The 19,944-nt window shown below is 41.8% G+C and overlaps 1 protein-coding gene across 9 annotated transcripts in view; it reads left to right on the top strand.

Moving 5' to 3' along the window:
• The window catches only part of GPR65 (G protein-coupled receptor 65), a 129,242-nt gene that overhangs the window by 53,069 nt on the left and 56,229 nt on the right, over positions 1–19,944 (top strand). Inside the window, exon 1 of one of the 9 annotated variants that reach the window (XR_007453636.1) lies at positions 16,397–17,653. The exons of the other annotated variants lie outside the window; for them this stretch is intronic. The gene's annotated coding sequence lies outside the window, so the exon portion shown is untranslated. Of the gene's footprint in view, positions 1–16,396; positions 17,654–19,944 lie in introns of those variants that run through there. 9 annotated transcript variants of the gene reach the window in all.

The following is a 19,944-nucleotide window of genomic DNA, read 5'->3' as shown; positions in this document are numbered from 1 at the left end:
CATGTTTTCTGATTAAGCTTTCTTTATTCCTCTTAATGAGCTTGGAGTGGAAGTCATCATCACCCAGGGAATCTTTTTATTTTCCCTGGGTTACTTCATCCATCCAGTCATCTATGGAAGTTACTAACGACTTCACCGAGCAAAGTCAGGACTTACCGCCCGACACTGCACTGTGTTGGCAGAGTTTTGGCTGGGTCTTCCCTCAACAGTTCCAGGAAGATTGTATCTTTACTGTATCTTTACAGGCTTCATTAGCCCTGAGCAGAAACAGAAACAGACATGCCCAAAGGCTGAACCCAATATCTTTGTGGAAATCATGAAAAACAGTGTCACTTTTCCTTTGTCAGGGCCCTCTGATAAGACCTTTCTGAACCACAGTCTGTTAGATATCAGAGGATATGGTGGCCCCCATCCAAACCAACCCAGGAAGAACCAGATCCAGGGGCGGAACCAAAGACCGAGAGAAGAAAGAGGGTGACCTAGTTCGTGACAAATGAATCTCAGAAACAGGACTAGACTGGAAAGTCAGCAAAGTTGCTCAGGGCTGCATTACCACTTCTTAGGGGCCCTGAACACTTTTGTCTTCAGGACCCTCTGCCTCCTTCAAATAATATGAAAAATGATACTTTATGACTGTGTTACAAAGCTGAATACAATCCAGACTGGATTCATTATTATAGGTTAACTATAATCTGTTATTGTTGTTCTTATTTTAAAAAAAAAATTAAAATTTGAACAGTTTGTAGGTCTGATGCCTTCTTGTTTCCATTGTCTGTCCTGCCCACTGACATCATCAGAACAACTTGGTCAGCTACAGAGTGAGGCCTGATGTGACAAACCAATGGCCTTCCAATGTTTGTATCCCCCTTGCTCCCACGGGAGCTGGGTTTGGCTGCCACTTCTCTGAAACTTCCCCTGCTGAGGTCATCAGTGACCTCCAGGTTGCCAATACTCACGGACAATGGTCAATCCTTATACTTCAGACCTTTCTGGGGCATTTGGTGCCATTCTCTACTTAATTCATTCTTATTGAGTGGCCACGTATTTCAGGCTGTGTCTCAGATTTGGGAGGCATAGTTAACTAAACAGACAAGATTCCAGCCCTCATAGGGCTTTTTGTCCAGGAAGGAATCCAGATAAATAAGCACCATGTACAATATGTTTTGGAGATACTATAAAAGCACAAGGGCCCCTAACTTGAACTTGAGGTGTCAAGAAATGTTTCCTAAGACCTGAAATGCGAGTAAAAGTTCTGGTGGGGGAGAGGAGAGTGCTTTAGGCAGAAAGAGCAAATGCACCCAGGCTTAGTGATAAGAGAACCAAGTGTACAGTCTGTGAATAGAAAGTGACCCCACATGGCTGAAGCTTAGAGTATGTGGGTGGGGAGGGGGGTTTGCACTGAGAGTGTCATGAGCACTTTAGGAAGATGTCTCTGGTGTCAGTGTGGAGAACGAATTGGAGTAGGGGTGATACTGAGCTTAGAGAGATACTCAGCCCTGGGAGGCTGTGGATGAAAAGCCTGTGCATGGGACTTAGGCAAGAGATGGTAACGCTTTGAACCAGGGAAGCAGCAGACGGGAAGGAGGGAAGTGGACGGGCTGAAAATACTGCATTAACTGGAGTTGGTGACAGCCTGGATTTGGGGGAGAAGGATGACATCTGTCTGGCTTCTTACTGGCAGAAAACAGTATACTCTGTGCTGATAAAGCAGAAAGGGGTTTGTTATAAGATATTAGGAGACAACACAAGCTTTAGGAGGGCCAGAAAGCCCAGTTTGGAAGGCTCACAGAGCAGTGCCAACTGTATCATAGGAGTGTTGGAGCAGAATCACTGCTGCGTGTCATTTGGTTCCTGTGAGCCTAGGAACCAGACACCAGAAGCTCTACCCCAGTGATCCCAGAAGAACTGGATGTCCCCACCTTTGCAGTTGCTGCAAGCGGCTGCTTCCTCCAGCAGCAGCCATGTTACTCATTCCTGCCGCCTATTTGTATGAAGGTGCAAATGCTTGACTGCATCTGGGTCACATGTTGAACCAGGCTGCCAGGAAGTTTGGGGAACGTGGTTTCTGGCTTTTTAGGGAGGCAAACTATAGAGGAGTTGGAATGCATGCTGAGTGAGCTCCTTACACTTTCTTTTTTTTTTTTTAATATGAAATTTATTGTCAAATTGGTTTCCATACAATACCCAGTGCTCATCCCAACAGGTGCCCTCCTCAATGCCCATCATCCACTTTCCCTTACACTTTCAGCCACAGCTTGTATCTCTGCACCAGCCCCCTGACCTAAACAATATAAGGAAGGTGTTACAACTCTCAGAGATGAGGCTCAAAGGTTCAATAACTCATCCCAGGTCAGTGGTGGGGCAGAGTCCTGCTGAGTCCACATCTAGGCTCTTTCTGTTCCCTCAGACTGTCACTCAAGACTCACTTCTGTCCTAACCTCCCCTAGAAAGGCTCCCCCATCCCTCCCAGTCCACAGGATGCACTAGATGCTGCTGGCTTCCCTAATGTCCCTGTGCACAGCACAGGGCAACAATCTGTGACAACAATCTGCATTTGCCACCTGGTGTCCCAAGCATTCTTTATTCCTGTTGACCCAGCCTCCTTCTGTGTGGCCTTTGTTTGATCTCTGTCCTCTGTTCTGTGAGCCTCATCCCACTCAGGAAACCTCACAAACTGATGATTTCATGTCTATACAAACTCCTTCCACTCCCAGTTTTTTCCCAAGTGCTTGAAATGGACAGTGGTTCCATCTTCCCCATCCCATTTCTCTCATTTATTAAATAAAATGGAACATTTGGACAAGATGATCTCTTTCTGCAACCAAATTTTAGGATGGATTCTGTAATTTTTCCTTTGGTGGGGCAGTGCTTTGGCTTTGGCTCAAGAATAGTGCTGGTTGTAAGAATTCTTTTAATTGGACCCCGGGCATCAGGATTTGTCCTTTTACAAGTAGTGCCCCTCCTCTGCAGTCTATTTTGGGAGCCTCTACCAACAGCATCGAGCTTCCCCTGTCTTGGCTGAGCACCCTGTGCCTATCCCTCTGCCCCTCCAACTCTCATTTGCATTCATATCCCTCCCCACCACACGTACCTGTGTAATTGTTTCCTAACACGCTGCCAGCTGCTTGAGTCTTGCAAAGCCAAGTTCTCCTTTGGGAGTTCTGACAGTAGGTAATAAAGACACAGAATGTGATGCTTCTCCCTAGCCTGGACTCAAAAGAGGGGGCTCTGTCAGGGAAATAATTTTCTCACTTCAGACCAACTAACTCACTTTACAGCAAAGGATATTGCCAGTGAGCTTTTAAGCAAGGATCACTAGTCCCACACCATCAGGGCAACTGGACAGTTTGAAGCACCAGATTGGAGATAATACCCTGTGAGATGGGTGTTATCCTCCAAGATATAGTATGCTCCCTAAATCAATGACCATAATATGGCCCTGTGTCCCCAGTAGTTAGGGTGCAGTGATCTAGGCCCCAAGGAATAGATGCGCAAGGGGCCTTGCTTACTGTGACATCCAATGACCCACTGCGAGAGTTGTGCTTCTAGACCCCAGTTGCCTACAGCAGCATCCACTCCTCACCTCTTTCCTGGCCTCCTCTCTCCCTGGTGTCATTTCCCAGTCCCTCACCATGTTCCTGAGATTATCCCCCAAAGAAACTCCTTGTACCTGAAGCTCAAAGTGTGTTCTGGGGAGAGGCAGGCTTGTACCTCACACACTTGTCAGGAGGAACAAATGAGAGAAGGCGCTGAGTGCCGTGTCGTCTTAGAGTAAGTGCCCGGTGAATACGAGCCACCATCATCCTCATCCTCGTTATTATCATTATCACTGTCACTGAACTCCTGCAAGAGAGTTGAGATGACCTTGTTCAAAGTCCTAAGAGAGGTGACATTGACATATCAGGCTTCCTCCTTCTTCCTCTTCCCTCACACACCGACTCAACACAACCCTGAAAGAGTCTGTAAGCAAGGAGCAAACTACTGATAATATTAACAGCTATCATTTAGAGAGTTCCTACCCTGGAAATAGGTACTGTGCTCATTACTTCATAACTATGATTGTAGCATAACATGGTCTCAACAACTTTACCAGATTACAATAGTCCAGGGTGTAATTATAATTTTAATAAGAGACAACATATGTCGGGCTTTTACTATAAACTGCATGCAAAGCATGCATGTAGTAATGTAGTGTCTTCCCATTTTACAGGTGAAGAAAGAGACTCAGAGAGAGAAAGGTACTTGCCCGTGACCACACAGCCTGGACAGGGTGGAATCTGGACCAAAACCCATATCTAGCTGACTTCAGAGAGCTTGCCCTTTCTGCTAGACCACAGTGTTCTCATCATCACTGAAATTTCTCCAGATGAGACAGTTTATCTGGGGGTTTACATTTTTCAGGGGAACAAAACATTATTCACAGGAACTAAAAAGGCGACTATCACTCAGCTCAACAAGCAAAATTTTCAGGAAATCTAACCCTGCAACAATAATTTTAAGGAACAAGAAGACATGAGTCACAGTCCAAAATAGCAAGAATAAACCATGGGATTCTGCTTACGCCAAAACTGATGCAGGGACTAGTTTCAATTGTAGCACATGTGGGAGGGACAAGTCCCACTGTACGTTGAGATGTCTGGAGAAAAGTGGGCATCCTAGACATACTAAAATGACTATTTTCTAATGAGCACCTAAAAGATAGAAATGTATGTGTCTCTAGTTAATAAATTCTTATCATATTCTACCCTTAGAAAAGTTATACTTAATCCATAATTTATACCATGTTGGAATCATTCTTAGAAAATTAAAATTTGACCTTGCCTTATTTTCTATCCACTGAGGTATTCCAAGTTAAAGTTATATATTATCCCAAAGCATTCTTACTATCTACAATTAGAATAAGAAACAAGAGTTGTTTTACCAGCTCTTCAAGCTGTAATAAACTGAACTTGATTCTCCTTCCCCCATGATTATTTGCAATCATTACAATAGCTAGTATCTTCCAAGGGTTTATTGTTTGCCAGAATCTGAGCTACAAACTTTATGTTATTTAATTCATATAACAACCATAAGAGGAAAAAGTGTTATTTTTTTCTTCATTGTACATAAAAGGGAACCATAGATTAGAGAGGTTAAGATCTTACACAATATCATTCAGCTGCGTTGTGGGACTACTGAGATTCAAATCCATGATTAATCAGTGTACTTTAATTTGAAAGGGTTATCCATCCAGTCAGTGCCCTTTCTATGTGGACCCAACCTTTAAGTTCCAAAGTGGCTGAAATCAGACTGAAAGTGACCTGGTATATTTCTGAGTTCTCAGGAAGAATTAAGATCTGTCTAGAAGTTAGCATGTTAATAAACTGCTCCAAGGAGCTACTTCTGTAGGAGGAACACAGACCTCACTCTTCATGACTGTGGTTTGCAGATAAGTTGCTTCCCGGTCACACTGTAGAAGCCATCACAAGGAGTCAAAACAACAGATTAAAAAAATGAAAGCCTTTTCAAAAACAGAGTCAGGATGTACTCTCACACTATAGGCTTACAAATCACTTGCACCACTCAGTGGCCCTGGGCTGACCTAGTGATTAAAGGTGATTCAGGATTTGCTAGGAACCAAGAAACTGACTCTATCAACACATGATTTCCTTAGGCTATGTTAGTACATCTGATATTCAGATACTAGAAGCTGTTTCCAGCTTAATTGTTAAAAACTGAAAATCTTGAAGAAGTAGAGGTACATGACAGATGTGTCTTCATAATAAAGATCCTCAACTCAGCTTGATTTTGTGGCAGTGACTCAGCACGTCATAGTTGGCAACTTACCTTTCCTGAGGCTGCCTCCCATCCTTAGCACGCCAGTAGTCCTGGGTCCTTACATGCAAGGACCTCTGATGATTTCTTGGGGAGTCATCAGGCAGATAAATAAACATCCCCCCAAATAAAACTTACCCGCCCCATGGCAGCCACTTACTGCAGAGGACAGATCCCTTAAAAACAACAGCAAAAGCTGTCTCAAGAGATGTGCTGGTTTTGAGAGATGTCTGTCCTCAAGAAAGCAGTGTATTGCCACCACAATCTAGATTTACACTCCTTACCTTGAGAAAAAAAACACCTGGAGTGACATAAGATATTTAGGGTCTCCCCTGACCCGTTATCAGCCATTAGGAGCGCTAATAATGATCTTTTACCATTATTTCAATTGCAAGAGTCAAACTCTTTGGACGGAATCCTCAAACATCTAAGAAGGTAGTGGTGGAAATCCAGGGAGTTTTGTTGCCCCATCCCTTTTTCCTTTTTAATTTGCTGATTGATAACTTGATCCCATTCATGGATTTGCTACCTGCCAAGAAACGAAAAAGGAAAACAAGCAATCATTTATATGCATGATATGGATTTTAAGAACTATGAGTCTTAAACAGGAAACTTTTAAACTCATGAGAAATAAGGCTGTTGATCAACGGGACACTATTCAAGTTATATTCCTGGTTCATTGCTTTCTCTAAGTACTATCCTGGTGTCTTGCTAAATCAGCAAAAATACCTGAGCTACATCAGGTTCATTCTGACAGAAATGTTTCCTTTGAGTTATGATGGAATGTCAGGTTCTTTGCCATAGGGGGAATTTTTCTGTAACTTACATAAAAATAAAACTGTGTTTATGACATTTTTCGATGTCCTTCATTTAAGATTCCTTTTTTGTAAATTCCTCTTAGAATTTAGGAATGCACACACATGTAGCACTCACAAATTAGTTTACAATAAAACTCCAAAGTGCTTCTTTCTCTTAGTTTTTAGAAAGATAAGGGGAAAAAATGAAATCAGGAAACACTTTCTACTTACTAAAACAATAACTTGACCATTTCCCTGAATGATTTCCAATTTTTCCTATTATTTTCATTTAATCGCCTTGTGTATATTTTATGTATAAGGATATGTGTGTTTTTAAATTATAACTCTCTATAGGTCCTTCTATAAATGATAAATTCCTATCGAGATGCCAGAGATAGCCCATAATAAAAATTCCAGGGATAGTAGGAACAGACTATTGATCAGGTCCCTGACAGAATCCAACTCTTCAGATAGCATCAGATAGCTTGTAGAGGAGATGGTGTTCTGCATCCCCCACACCCCTCAGATTATCTATTGCTGTAAAACAACCCCAAACAAAGGCTTAAAAACAATCATTTATTTTGTTCATCAATATGGGGGGATTGGCTGGGGCAGCTCACCAAGTAGGGGTGATTTTTCCCCAAGGGACTTTTGCAAACATCTGGAGACTTTTTTTTTTTTAATTTGAAAATCTAATTGGATTTATTAAACAATGCATAGATCAGGAAGCATCCCATCTAGCAAGTAGATGGGAAGTTCTGGGAACATTTTTAGTTGTTAAACTGGAAAAAGTGCCACCGGCATCTAGTGAGCAGTGGCCAGGGGCGCTGCTAAATATGGTATAATGCCCCTACAAGGAAGTACCCAGCACAAGGCTAAGAAACTCTAGCTAGGCAGTTCTCATTTGAGGTCTCTAATGAAGTTGCAGTCAGGCGGTGATGGGGCTGGGTCATCTTGAGTGCATCTTCATTCACATGTCTGGTACCTGGGCTAAGAAGACTCAAGCAGTTGGACACTGGAGCAGCTGGGGATCCTCAGGAATCTCTCCTTTCTATGTAGTTATTTCATATATTCTCTCTGCAGGGCAGTTTTAGGGTGTCCAAGCTTCTCGCCTGGTGGCTGAAGGTTCCGAGCAAGTGCCATCAGAGATTGATAGAATCTGGGTGGCCTTTCTAACTCAGTCTGGAGTGTCACTTCTGCAGCAACAAAGTAACAAGGATCCTCAACCCCTTGGGGTCAACAGAAAGGAAGGGGAGAACCTGAACTCCCACCCCGACTTGGCAGTGAAGAGGCAGCACCATCACATCTGTGGAAGCCAACTAAAATACAAGATTTAAATAAGATTCAGAGTCTTATAATAGAATACCCAAAATGTCCAGGTTTGAGTCAAAAATCACTTATACCAAGAACTAGGAAGATCTCAAACTGAATGAGAAAAGGCAATCAACAGTTGCCAACACTAAGATGATACAAATGTTAGAATCATCTGACAAGGACTGTCAGTCAGCCATCATAAAAATGCTCTGGCAAACAATTATGAAAATGCTTGAAACAAATTAAAAACCAGAAATTCTCAGCAAAGAATTAGAAGATACAAAGAAAAACAAAATGCAGATTTTAGAACTGAAAATTACAGAAACCAAAATAAAAAACTCAATGAATGGACTCAACAGAAGAATGGAGGGGACAGAGGAAAGAATCAGTGAACTTGAAGATACCTAATTGGAACAACAACCACAACAAAAAAGATTGAAAAAATAAAGCCTCAGTGACATGTGGGACTATACCAAGTCCCAGAGGGGAAGAAAAGAAGATGCAGGCTGAAAAAGTATTCAAAGAAATAATGGCTAAAAGTTTCCTAAATTTGGCAAAAGAAAAGAAAAAGCTGTAAAACTACATATTCAATAAGTTACTCTGAGTAAATTCCAGATAAGATAAACTCAAAGAAATCTACACCAAGAAATATCATGGTCAAAACTTCTGAAAACTAAAAACAAAAAAATAATCTTGAAAACAGCCAGAGAGAAACAATGCATTATCAGTATGGGAAAAAGCAATCAGAACAATGGATTTCTCGTTGGAAATCATGGAGGCCAGAAGAAAGTGGCACAACATTTGCCAGGTGCTGAAAGAAGAGAATTGTCAACTCAAAATTCTTCATCTGGAGAAGGTATCTTTCAAGAATGAAGAGGAAATCAAGATATCCTCAGATGAAGGAACACTAAAAGAATTCGTCCCCACCAGACCTACCCTAAAAGAATGCTTAAAAGAATGGTTAAGAATGGTTAAAGCAAATTTTAAAGAATGTATCATAGGTTATCAGGAAGTATGGAAGAACATACTAAGAGAGAAAATATGATAAATACAACAGAATTTCCTTCTCCTCTTGAGTTTTCTGAATATTGTTTGATAGTTGAAGCAAAATTTTTTAACACTGTCTAATGTGGTTCTCAATGTATGTAGCAAAAATAGTTAAGACACTTACGTTATTGATAGGGGAGGGCAAAGGGATGAACCGGGAAGTAAGGTTTCTAGACTTCACTCAAATTGGTGAAGTGTTACATTAGTGGACTTTGATAATGTATGTATGTAATACTTTATTGCTCACTACACTAAGGGAGTTAAGCTGATTGGACCCAGTCTCTCTGAGCAAAACAGAACATTAATGTTATATTGGGTTTGGATGCAGCACAGAGTTCAAGAATTTGGCAGACTTTCAGTAAAGGGTTGACAACCTATAGAAGCAGAGTTACTTGGGTACGATTCTTATTGGTCGGTTAGCAGTCCTGATGTGTATACTAGAGTGAGTCCATCACTGATTGACTTTTAGAAGTGAGGCACTAACTGTGAGTAGTTAATTCATTAACCATTAACTGAATGTTCAACTGAAATTTGTTGCCTTGATCTATGGGAACAGGTTAAAACTGGCCCTGGTAGCCATTTGCTACCATGGCTATAGGAAAATTCATTTTTCCTTAACTTTGTAGGAGCCTTTTTATTTTCACTGGTGTTGCCATTTGAAAATATGTTAAATAAACCTTATTTCTAATTTTGCAAATCTTTTGCTCCTAAGAAAAACATGTCTGGCATGATGAAGTAGGGTGGGAAATGTTTACCAGAGATTAGGGTATATCCTTTCTTTTAGCCTATTCATAACCAATTTTCCCCCTTCTTCTGATAACAACATTCCTCCCTCCGCATGCATCCAACCCTCATATCTTTGGGGAATTCTTCTTTCCTAAAACAAACATGTGGTTCTGATGAGAGCTATCAGTCTCCCATCCATGGACATGTTATTCAAGTGTAGCCAGTCATAATACCACACAACCTTGATTATAGTGATTGGTCCAGAAATAAGCTTACGTGAAGCCAATGAAAATCCTTCCTCTCCTGTAGCACCCATAGCCCTTCATTACATGGGTATTGTTCTATGACTGATTCCCCTAATAGACAGAGCGCCTTGAAGCCAGCCACCATGTCTGATTTACTGATGTATATACATGACTACCATGTTGCTAGCATGATGCTAGCAATTATCATGATGATAGCATCTAAGAGGTGCTCAGTAAATATTTCTTGAATGTTTGAATAAATGCATAAATGGGAAATGGGTCAAGGAATGAGTGGGTATTCAGCTATTATTTGAAAAATAAATGACAACTGTAGAAACTCTTAGAAAACGTCTGGGAAAAGTCTTCCTAGCTCTCCTAAGAACCCTCTTCTGTCACAGTTGCTAGAATGATGAGTACATTGTGTAGCCCACAGCGGGAAGTCCAGGCTGCTGAGCCTGGGGGACACCACACATCTGTGTTGTCTGGGCCAGCTCTATAGTTTCTGCAGGCATCACAGCTGGCACTCAGATTGGCCCTTTTTCATTTGCAACAGTCATTCGGAGCATAGGGAACAACTGTGTCTCTAAGAACTCTCAAGAAAACAAAGGGTGGCAGTATCAGTGACCAGTTGGATAGACTTCACGTGTCAGGGCAACTCTGGTTGTGTGCCAGTCAGGCCAGGAGACAGTAGGGACTTGATATGACATGTATCTTCCTATGACTCTCTCCCTGCTCAAAACTTCGAATAAAAATTGAAAAGCACTGAACTCACAGGAGGCAAGCAACTTGGGTTCTTGTCCTGACTTTGCTACTACCTCACCCTGTGACCTTGAGTAAGCCACTTAACTTCTATAGGGCACAGCGTCGTCATCTTAGAAATGATTTGGTTCTTTTCAGCTCTGGACTTACAACCGTACTACCTCTGAGTGTCAAGACTGGAACATAGGTGCAGCCTCCAAAACTAGTGCTATGGCTGGGAGATGATCCGATGTCTGAATGCGGTGGCTGGTCTTTCCTCTTGTCTTTTGTCTTCCCCCCGCCCCCAGCCCCTTTGATGGGACTTGAGGGATGAGCTGAGCGAAAGCTTCCGATAACTCAGAGCCTGTCCACTTGGGAAAATGTCAACTCCAAGGTCAGTGACTGCTGAGAGATGCTACTTGAGGGCTGATTGGGCATCTCAGTGACTGTCTGGCCTCAACAAGAAATGTCTCTGCGTTTAGGATGCTTCCTTCACATATTTTTACACAAAGTTTTCTGAATTTGATATACAGAATATATATCTATTTTGAATTTTCACGAATTTGTTGGAATGTGACATACACAACAATATTACCAGCAGTGTAATTTTGGAGGATTGGAACAGTATTTGATGATATATTTCAATGAATAATGATGATAGATAATATTGGTCATATTTTATGATGTTGGCTGAAGATATAATTATGATGAGGGACTGATGATGCTCACAGAAATATATTTGAAAGTCAGTGAAGAAAAATGAAGTTCACAGATACCATCGCCACTCTAGATGCTATTTTAAATTTTGTTTCTAAGGAAAAGGTGCTGAGTTACAAGCCTTGTCATCTACTTTTTTAGACGCATGAAAAAATACAATCCAAATTTGCTTTCTCTTTTTCATTTCTGAATAAAGAAATGGTCTGTTGGAAGAAGAGAGGAAATGTTGCAAAATCGTAGAGCAAAAACTGAATTTTCAGCATAAATTAAATCAATTCTGTAATTTTGCAAATAAGAAGACTGATTGATGTCTGTAACGGATGTTATAGAAGTTGCTCAAAGTCTGGCAGCTAATTAGCAGCTTCAGGACTGAACATGACTCTCATATACAGTGTTTCTATATTTATCCCTCTCTCCATTTAGATCTTAATATCTACCCTAACCCCCAATATCTAGTGGATATCTTTACTGCACCAGTATTTCCCGAATTTCAGTAATTAAAAATTCCTAATGTGTGCCCCAGCCACTCACCATCTTACTATGATTTGTTTTTCTTAAACTCACTGACATTTGTATTTAAATTTACTTAAAGGTAACATTTATGGGGCACCTGGGTGGCTCAATCGGTTAAGCATCCGACTTCAGCTCAGGTCATGATCTCGCGGTTCGTGAATTTGAGCCCCACATCGGTCTCTCTGCTGACAGCTCAGAGCCCACTTCAGATCCTCTGTTTCCCTCTCTCTCTGCCCCTCCCCTGCTCTCTCCTTTTCTTAAAAATAAAATAAACATTAAATTTTTTAAAGCAACATTTATGTCACTAATATAAATATAAAATCAGTATTACTTGCCATAAATGGGTGGTGAAAATGATCATTTTGTGTCCAAGTGCCCGTAGAAGTTTACTTCTGAAACTTTGTGAAACTCCCTTCTCTCTTAAGCTGCTCTGCCTATGAAATAATAGGATGTCAGAGTTCTTAAATGATCAGGGATCATGGGCCCAAGATAAAAGTAATCATCAAGATGTACATGCAGCCTTTTAAAAAAGTTAGAATATACTGGATTATGAGAGGAAAAATGCTTTCCAGCTTATTGCAATACCTTCCCTTACCAGCTCAGATAATTGGCTGTTGGCTTTTAGAGGTGAGAGCCCTTGAAACCCTTCAGGATGTGTTGCAAGGAAAACACTTCTTGGGGAGAGGTTCTCGCTGTTGCACAAACAGAACCTGAAGTCAGGAAAACATTTCTGTTTGGAGCAATGCCTGTTCCACCACCTGCTAGCAGTGTGCTATTAGACCAGCTTTTCTGTCTCAGTGTCTCAAATTGTTCTTCATTTCAAAACATGGAGACAATCAGTGCCTTTTAGAGTATTTGTGACAATTGATGAGGAAACACGTGGATGATAATTAGCCTGGTATGAAGAACACAATGAACAGTCTCAATACACTTAAGTACAGGTACGTCCGCTTTCCAGAAGTTTGCCTGACACCACTTTGCTTTTAAGAAAGACTTATATTAACACCTGTTTTGGCTAACCGAAAGAAATCTGAAGAGGATTTTCGCTTATACAAAAGAATAAAAAAAGCATAAAGCAAAAATAGCATTCAGCATTCGTTTGCTGCAAGCTGTTTATAGGGGCATCACTCACCCCCAGCAGCAAGAGGGGAGATGCCAGGCTCCTTCTTGGGAACCACACAGCATCTCAGCATCTCAGCATCAAGCCCCCACAGGGCTATGAACTGTGTCTGTGAGCATCTGTGCTTTATCTTAATTTGTTTTGTGCATCTGTTAGCAAGATGTGGTACCAGAAAAGGTACCAGAAAAGCCTAAAAGAGGTGATTTGGGGGGTCCGGGAATGCCCAGGAATTTTTCTATATAAATAAATGGTAATTGATTTACACCATTTTACTTAGGAGCGGTTTCCTAGGTAGTGAGAGAAACCTTTAAATGGCAAGTTTATTTTCTTCTCTGTTCTCCCTTTTCTGGAGTCTGATGCCTTTCAAGGTTTTTGTAATATAATTCCAAGATAGGAAACGAAGAGATTCTTTGAGCATTAGAAGGGATAGTCTATTTTTATAGCATTTTTCAGACAAGGAAACTGAGCTGTAGGATTCTTATGAGTAATATGTCCACTATGCAGGTAGGAAGTAGTGAAACCAAAACTCTGTCTTCAGAGCTTACACTCCTAATAATCACGCAGTCTACACTACATAATGTAGTGTATTAAGATGGCTACAAATTCTTTGACACCTTCCACCAACAGGTGGATTCTATGGCCCCTTCCATAGAATCTGGGTTGGCTCTGTGATTATCTAATACAATGTGGAGGAAGTGATGTGCCAGTTTCCCAGCCCAGGTCTTAAGAGACTAGTTAGTAGCTTCTGTCTCCTACTTGCATAGATGCTCATTCTTTGAGCTCTGAGTCTGCATTTAAGAAATCAGACTACCCTGATGGATGGCTCATTTGGAAGAGCTGGAGATGACACAGAGAGGGTGAGCAGCCCAGCTGAGTGCAGTTTTCCAGCCATCCCCACCAAGGCCCCGGGCATGTGAATAAAGCCCTCTTAACCCTCCAGAGAAAGCTAGCCACCAGCTGAATACCAGTGTGACCCCAGGCGGTTGCCAGAAGGACCGAAATAATCATCTATCAGAGCCCTGCTCAAATTCCCAACTCATGGATTGTGAGCTGTTTTACACCACTATGATTGGGAAGGTTTGTTAGCACAGAAACTAGAACGCGTGTATCATTTCATGGGAATTTCATACTGCCATCTGAATAGGTAGCACTTTTCCATTTTTTGGAAGAGATCATGGTGTAGTAAAGTATCTTCCCCAATGTTCCACACTGCTAAATGGTAAAGCTACATAACAGCTGGGTTTCTGGACTTAGCCCACACTTGCCTGCCACTGGATGCTGCCTCCAGGTGCTGCAGAGAAAGAACTCCAGCGTTGCCATGGCAGCCATGACTCCCCACTGGGGTCTAGGGCAACATGGTACTCGCGAGAGCTCCAGCTAACCCTAGCCTCCTCTTTGCCTCACGTCCCATCTTCATATCACTGCCGACCCTACCACCCTAGACAAGCCCATCTTCTCCTATACTAGCTCTGTGATCTTCAGCAAGTTACTGAACATAGGCTGAGTGTATGGAAAGTGTCAGCTGCCACCATGACTCTGATTGCAACCCAAAATCCGTTTCATAGTCAAATATCATAAGGATTAAGAACTCCGGCTTCTGGGCCTACCATAGGCACTCAGAATTCTCCAACCAAATATAAACATTGGATCCAACTAGTAGCCCTCTTGTTAATCAACATATATAATTTGTGATTCATCTTTGCTGATGTATGTACATTTACTGTGTTGCTTCAGATGGACGCATGAGACCCTCTGGTATGTGTCCACCACATTTTATCTATGTATAATGAACCTACTATGTTTCAGGATCTGTGTTAAAGTCTTTATATTGATTTAATTTAACCCCTTCAAGAACACCACGAAAAGTATTTTTAATGAATTTACATGCAATTTTATGATTCCATTACCTTAGAAACTGTCCTAGGTGCCAAAGTCATCTGGCTTGAGAGGAGGATGATTCAAAGCTTCTCCTCAGATGCAGCTATTTTATAACAAGGAGTTGGGCACAGAGAAGCAAAGGACCAGAAAGAGGAAAGTGAGGAAAGCATCAAATTTTAATTCAGTTTTCCCATTTACTTCCTGAGTAAATTTATCAAGCATCTCCTGTGCACCAGTGCATTATTCTGGGTCTTCCAAGAAGCAGGCACCAAGACAGGATTAAATGTGCAAGAAATTTATTAGGGGGAACATCTATGAGGGATAATCGGAAGGGTGCCGGGAAAGGCTGAGAGAGCCATCAGATCATGATGCAGGTCTGACTCTGCATGAAGGAAGGAAGCAAGGTTGGGTGGATGCTTCCTAGATAGCCATCCAGCTTAAGAAAAGTTAGGCAAGGCCATGGGGGTGTCTTGAAGCCAAGGGTTGCTCATCAGAGGAATCCTACATCTCTTGGGAATGGGCCTGTTTAATCTCTGCCATGCACAGCCAGCCAATGTCTGGGAGCAGCCCATGGGCAACATGGCTTTGGTACAAACTCAACAATAGTTTTCAGAGCCAAACAGGACATTTTTTATCTACCAAAAAAGGGAAAAAGAGCTCTACTGTGGAAGAGGGGAGACTTCAGCCCAGCCTGTTCCTAACCTATTAAGCATCCTCCAGGAGCCTTTCTGCCAACAAGGGCCTGGGCATTCTCACCTGTACTCCCAAATCTGGAGAGATGCACAAGGAATGAGAGAATTTTTAACATTTATTCAACCGGATACATTCCTGGCTGGTCTGTACTCCCCCACTCTCATTTATTAGTTATTGAAGAAGAGACATTCACCATTGTAACCCACTTGTTTTTTGTTTTTGTTTTTGCTGTTTGATCACATCGGCTCCAATGTGGGGAATGGATCAAAGAAAGGCAAATTAGAAGCAAAGAGACCACTTAGGTGCCCAGACTAAAGTGGTGGCAATGGAGGTGGGGAGAAGAGAATTGGTTGAAAATATATTTTGCAGATATAATCCACAGGATTACTGGTGGATTACACATCCCTGACTTCAAAGATTACACACCTGGACAGACTGGAGTAGAATGTGTCAGAAGGCCATCACAATTTAGAAATACTAAATGCTATTGTTCTTTAGCTTCTACTACAACCATACTGTGAAGAGGCCATCTTGAAGGATGGATCTAACACTACCCAATCATGTACGATCTCGTTGTGATTTCCATAGAAAGACCCATGACTGTCACTTGTGTTAGTTGATACTGTTAGGTTATTTTTTAAATTTTCATATCCAAATGAGCTCATCTACTAAAAGCAAATGAGAACTCAAAATCATTTTATAAAACCATCTGGATAATAATGTTAGAGCTCAGCAATTTATTTTATTTTATTTTATTTTATTTTATTTTATTTTTTTCTCATAAATAACAAATGCGTTCTTGATTTATTGTGTGGTGATACTATAACACAGCCTTCACACTGACTGAATAGGATAGAGCTCAGCAATTTTAAATTAAGGAGAGAAGATATCCTAAAATAGGAAATTCACCTGGAGTTTGGAAAGAGGGTATAAAAAGCACATACCTAATGTCACTGTGAACTTTTCATGTCTAACAACTGAGATACCCCACTGAGTGTCATTTCACTGAGAATCCAGAAATCCAGAATAACCTTAAGAAATTGTCTTTGGTCTCCTTTCTGAGCACAACACCTGCTTACTTTAACCTAAATGGAAGTGTATTCTATTAGATTGAGATCAATCTGTAAAGCTAGCTACAGGTTTATTGTTGGCAAAAGAAAGTCTGGGGGAAGTGTGCAAGAATGTCCACTGCCTCCCCATGCATGCCAACCTTGATGTCACGCCCTTCACACCAGGGGTCACTAAGGGGCCTGCATGCAAGGGTATGCAAGTTTGTGCTAGAGAAAAGAGAGCGAGCACCATGAGGGAGTTGAGGACCATCCACTCCACAGAGAGGAAAAGCATGTCTAATGCTTGGGGCAATCTGCTGTGTGCAATGTTGTCCTCTCTTCCCTCTTGCCTATCAATTCTTCAGTAATGTCTACACTGCACGTAGAAGCGGTTTAATGAATGAATTCAGTAAGGATACAAATAAGAACAGCTTTATTTTCTTCTTTCCACTGCTTCCAGCATGTTCTGATGGATCCTTTCTGCACATTCTGATGACATCCCAGGCAGAAACTGTGGCTTTCTGATTTCTCTGGTCTCATGAATAATCTCCTTTCAGGTGTAAAAACTAATTTTCAGATTCTATAAAGTCCTGTCCAACAAAACAAAACTTGAGCCTCGTATCTAATGCCAAGCTCTGTCCCTCTCCTTTTTCCTGCCTCCACTAATCACCCTTCCCTGATCAGGCTTATGTTCTACCAAAATACATATGTTGAAACCCTAACCGCCCGTGATGGGGTTAATGCCCTTATAAGAAGAGACAGGAGAGAGCTTGCTTCCTGTCTCTGGTATGTGAGGACCCAGCAAGAAGACAGCCATTTGGAGAGAGAGAGAGATCTCACCAGAACTCAAGCATGGTGGTACCCTGATCTTGGACTTCCCAGCCTCCAGAACTGTGGGAAATAAATTTCTGTGAAGCCTCCCAGTCTATGATATTCTGTTATAGTGGTGCACACTGACCAAAACAATGGCTCAAGCTTGACCACCTTCTGTGGCAAAGAAAGGTAGGCCAAATATTCTCTCCTCCTTTTTCTTCTTGCAGCTGTTGCAGGCTGTACCATCTGCCTCCTACCTCCAGAATTTTCCAGGTTGTAATTAAGCCTTGTTCTCTATGTTCAGGAAGCCTCCTAAACTCCAGCCTCAAACAATGGCTGCCATGGTTCAGAGCTCAGCCAGCATCCAGCCAGGGAACTGTCAGTCTCCCTTTCTTGAAGCACACCTCCCCACTGTCCCCCCCCCCCAAAACCCTATGACAGTTTTTTTGACTTGGCTTCTATGACCTCTATGTTACTTGGATCTGGAGATATGAGAATGCCACACCACTCCCCATGAGGCCCAGATTCCCCATGTCAATAAACTATTGGGTGAGCTCCCTTCAAAAGTGCAGCTTCACTTTACACAGGATGGTTGGAGTGGGTAGGGATGGATGGTGATAGTAACAGGATCAAAAGATTATCTTAGGGGGCGCCTAGGTGGCTCAGTCGGTTGAGCGTCCAACTTCGGCTCAGGTCATGATCTCACGGTTTGTGAGTTTGAGCCCCACCTCGGGCTCTGTGCTGACAGCTCAGATTCTGTGTGTGTGTGTGTCTCTCTCTCTGCCCCTCCCCTACTTGTGCTCTGTCTCCCTCTATCTCTCAAAAATAAATAAATGTTAAAAAAAAAAAAAAAAGGTTATCTTAGAAAGCCATTAAGAGCATGTCTGCCAGCTCCCTGTCACTGTCTTAAAAGCATGGGGGAAGTTATCTGCTCTTCTCAGGTTGGGGGCTTTATAGGAAACCCTAAGAAAACAGAGAGTCACATGCACAAGCAGATTATTCACACTATTGCATTGATGTGAATGGGTCGTTCATTGTCGATATAAAGAGCTATGGAGGCTGTGTGTCAAGGTTGGCAGTAGTTGAGAACCAGAGCTTCTGGGCTCAGGGAGCATGCGTAGTGGGTATAGTGGATATACACATAAAGACAACTTTATAACCAGTTTCTGAGCATCCCTGTGTTGAGTGGGCAAAGGCGCCCAGAGACACATAATGAGGACAGTTCCAATCAGTCAGCAAATATTAGCAAGAACCATCAGTGTGCTGGGCACGGTAACAGGTATTGGATGTGTAGAAGTGAACAGAAACCCAAAGGTAGTGGAAGGGAGGCAGGTTTCATTTGCAAAACATCATTCAGGCACCTAAAGGATGAACAAAAGCAAACAAAATCCCTAATGCACTCCTTCCTAAATGGATTTGTTAATTGCATTCATTGGGAACAGATTATAATATCAATAAACTACAGTATATATAGGAACTATGTATAATGAACTGACTTGCTATTCAGTTTTCATGGGGAACTTGGCAGTTTTTCTGCTAAACCATGAATCATACTTATTTGAAGACCAATCCCCCCCCCCCCACCCCGCTATTCACGGGAAGACCAGCGCTCATGGAAGAGTCCCAATTACTCCCTCTAGCTTCCCAGTACCAGTCTGGAGAAAGCTCTGAGCATCATGCATCATTGCCTCTAAACCGTTGCCAATTTCTCAGAGTGTTTTAAGAACTAGTATAAATGGTTATCTTTAAAGATGCATCAAATTGAAGGGAAAAATGAATAATATCCTGGAATTGGCACTCCATTGATTCAATCAGTGAGCATGTCCGCTTGCCCATCTTCCATCACTGTGACTCATAGTACCCACTTCCTGCACATAATAGCTACTTTCCATTTGCTAACACAAGAAAATATTTTGCTTTTGGGGGAGGGGGCTTTTTTTTTTTTTTTTTTTTTTTTTTGGTTTTTCTGGTTCCCATGTATTAAAATCCTACTAGGTGCTGGGAACTTTGTACAGATGATCTCTTATAGCAACCATAGAAAATAGGCAATGTTATCCCCATTCAATAGATAAATGAAAAGACATTAAATTATTAAATTATTTGCCTACACTCAGGCGGTTGGTTAGCAAGTGGGGACAGAGAATTTTGAGCTCGGTTTCCCAAACCCAGAGCCTGGACTTACACCCAGAGCCTCACACCATCTCTCTAAAAAGATTAAAGAAAAAAATGGGAGTTCTCTAAAAGCCTCAAGATAGAGAACATAATTCTTTATCTCTATCTCTAGTGAATTTTCTCCATCTTAGTGGTGTTATGCCAAAATGAGGATATGCACAGCTCTCAATCCTGCTACATTTATGAGTTTCCAAAATCAGTGAATCTCAGCGTAAGCCTGTGCATCATTTGGTTCAACATCCTTCCTAGATGCTCCCCATCTCCTCCCTTGGGTCCTCCAAGCCCCTGCTCATCCAGTGCTGGGGATG

Source organism: Panthera uncia (genome assembly GCF_023721935.1).
Source record: "Panthera uncia isolate 11264 chromosome B3 unlocalized genomic scaffold, Puncia_PCG_1.0 HiC_scaffold_1, whole genome shotgun sequence".
Lineage (NCBI taxonomy): Eukaryota > Metazoa > Chordata > Mammalia > Carnivora > Felidae > Panthera > Panthera uncia.
Note: the sequence above shows the minus strand (reverse complement) of the source record. Positions and strands in the feature narration are given on the sequence as shown.